The sequence below is a fragment of the Penaeus vannamei genome, chromosome 5 (genome assembly GCF_042767895.1).
Source record: "Penaeus vannamei isolate JL-2024 chromosome 5, ASM4276789v1, whole genome shotgun sequence".
NCBI classification, from domain to species: domain Eukaryota; kingdom Metazoa; phylum Arthropoda; class Malacostraca; order Decapoda; family Penaeidae; genus Penaeus; species Penaeus vannamei.
Window position 1 is genome coordinate 7963615 of NC_091553.1, and position 2500 is coordinate 7966114.

General features: G+C 39.7%; 2 protein-coding genes across 7 annotated transcripts in view; one reads left to right on the forward strand and one right to left on the reverse strand.

The window, feature by feature from the left end:
- The window catches only part of LOC113801796 (tripartite motif-containing protein 3), a 433201-nt gene that overhangs the window by 233449 nt on the left and 197252 nt on the right, over positions 1-2500 (reverse strand). Inside the window, exon 2 of one of the 6 annotated variants that reach the window (XM_070121805.1) lies at positions 1993-2281. The exons of 4 other annotated variants lie outside the window; for them this stretch is intronic. The gene's annotated coding sequence lies outside the window, so the exon portion shown is untranslated. Of the gene's footprint in view, positions 1-1992; positions 2314-2500 lie in introns of all 6 variants that reach the window. One more of the 6 variants, XM_070121804.1, reaches the window with a different exon arrangement.
- Drat (Death resistor Adh domain containing target) overlaps positions 1-2500 on the forward strand; it is a 437794-nt gene that overhangs the window by 115903 nt on the left and 319391 nt on the right. The gene's annotated exons all lie outside the window — the stretch shown is intronic.

The window sequence follows — 2500 nt, forward strand, 5'->3', positions numbered from 1 at the left end:
TATTTTCATTTTTCTTTTTCTTCAGTATCTCCTTTTATTACCAACATGCAGTCAAGTTGGTCGACGAGAAAACTCATTGACAAGTGAATGAAAAAAGAAAGAAAGAAAAAAAAAAGGAAGATGAAAAATAACAATGAAAAAAAAGAAAGAAAAAATAAAAAAGAAAGAAAAAAAGAAAAGAAAAGAAAGAAAGAAAAAAGATAAAACAACAGAAAATAAATAAAGAAAAGAGCGAGGTAGCACCGAGAGGCGCAAAACGAAATTCGAATATTTAGGTCGGTTAAAATTTGAAAAATCCGCGACAATAAAGTGGAATGTAAAATATATATTCCACACTTTATAAAGACTAATATTTGCCTTCCCCATTTTTTCTTCTTCTTTTCCTTCTTCCTCTTTAATAGAAAAAAAATAATAATGACCTAAATAACTAAAATAATTTCATATCACAAACTAATGCCGATTAGACGTAATACCGTAATTTCAGCCTCGACAATGGCATGACGTAGAAAACAGAGAACAAATTCCCTCTAACTTCCTTTATTACCCCAGCCGCCATGACACATAAAAAAATACACACAGAGACAAAGAAAAATCATAATTTCTCCTCGAAACATAACGGCGGCAAGGGTCGACCTCCCAGCATCCCCTTCTCTCGATAGCTCTCTCGAGAGAAGAGCGGAGAGGCGACGATCGACTCGTGGGGGGAGACGGAAACAACAGAAGGGGGGGGGGGGAGGTAGTGATGTTTACTTTGTGGATGAAGATTCCTTTTCTTTCTCTTCTTCTGTATCTGTTTATTCCTTTGTCTATTTGTTTGTCAGTTTCTCCTCTCATTTCTCTCCTCTCTCTCTCTCTCTCTTTCTCTCTCGCTTTCTTTTTCTCTCCCTCTTTCTTTCTCTCTCGTTCTTTCTTTCTCTCTCGCTCTTTCTTCCTCTCTTTCTCTTTCTTTCTCTCCTTCTCTTTCTTTCTCTCTTTCTCTTTTTTTTTCTCTCTCTCTCTTTCTTTCTCTCTCTCTTTCTTTCTTTCTTTCTTTCTTTCTTTCTTTCTTTCTTTCTTTCTCTCTCTCTCTCTCTCTCTCTCTCTCTCTCTCTCTCTCTCTCTCTCTCTCTCTCTCTCTCTCTTTCTTTCTTTCTTTCTTTCTTTCTTTCTTTCTTTCTTTCTTTCTTTCTTTCTTTCTTTCTTTCTTTCTTTCTTTCTTTCTTTCTTTCTTTCTTTCTCTCTTTCTCTCTCTCTCTCTTCCTTCTCTTTCTTTCTCCCTCCCTCCCTCCCTTCCCATTCTCCTTCCTCCCTCTCTCATCCTCTCCATATCCATCTTCACCTCCATCTCCCTCTCTCTCTTCCTCACCCTCTTTTCGTCCATCTACATCTCTCTTTATTTTTTTATAAATATTTATCTACCACCAGGTTCCTCTCGCCACTCCCCCTCCCTTCCTTCATTCCCCTTTCCTTCTCTCTCTCTCTCTCCGCCCCTCTCCCTTCCTCTATCCCTGTCTCCATCTCTCTCTCTCCCTTTCCCTTCTCTCTTATCTTCCATCTTCCTCTCCCACCCACTCCCCCATCTCCCTTTCCCTCCCCTTCTTCCTTCTCTCTTATCCCAACCCTTCCCTCTCCCTCCTCCTCTCCCTTTCCTCTTCCTCTCTCTCTCCTTTCTCTCTTATCCTCCCTTTCCCTCCCCCTCCACTTCCCACTCACCTTCTCTCTCTCCCTCTTCTTTCTCTTTTATCCTCCATCCCCCTCTCCCTTCTCTCTTATCTTCCCTCTCCCTTTCCCTCTTCTCTCCCTCTCCCTTTCCCTTTCTCCCTCACCCTTTTCTCTTATCTTCCCTCTTCTCTCCCTCTCCCTTCCCCTTTCTCCCTCACCCTTTTCTATTATCTTCCCTCTCCCTCTCCCTCTTCTCCCCCTCTCCCATCTCTCTTATCCTCCCCCTTCCCTCTTATCCTCCCCCTTCCCTCTTCCCTCTCCGCCCCCTCCACCACAACGAAAGCCACCTACCTGCCATGGCGACTGCTAAGATCGTTACGTCTTCTCTGTCAAGTTCTCCAGCCTCCGTTTTTCCTTCTGATTTCGCACGTTGTCTTGTCTTCTCTCTCTCTCTCTCTCTTTCTCTCTTTCTCGTCCCTCTGTTTGCGTGTAAGTTTACGGCCACTTCACTTGGGATTTTTCTTTTTTCCTTGTTTGCTCTTCTCTTCAGTGTCTGGATGTTTCTTTTATTTTCATTCTTTTGCACTCTTTGTTTTCTTTTTAACTTCACATTTTTTTATATATAATATATTCACAATTCCTTTGCGGGTGAAAAATAATCCAATTTATCAACTACCGTAACAAACAAAAACAAAAAAATAACAATAACATTATTAGCAATAATAATAATAACAATAACAATAATGATTATTATTATTATTATTATTATTATTATTATTATTATGATAATGATAATAACAATAATAATAATAATAATAATGACATTTTTTACAAGTTTACATTCACTCTCCCTCGTACC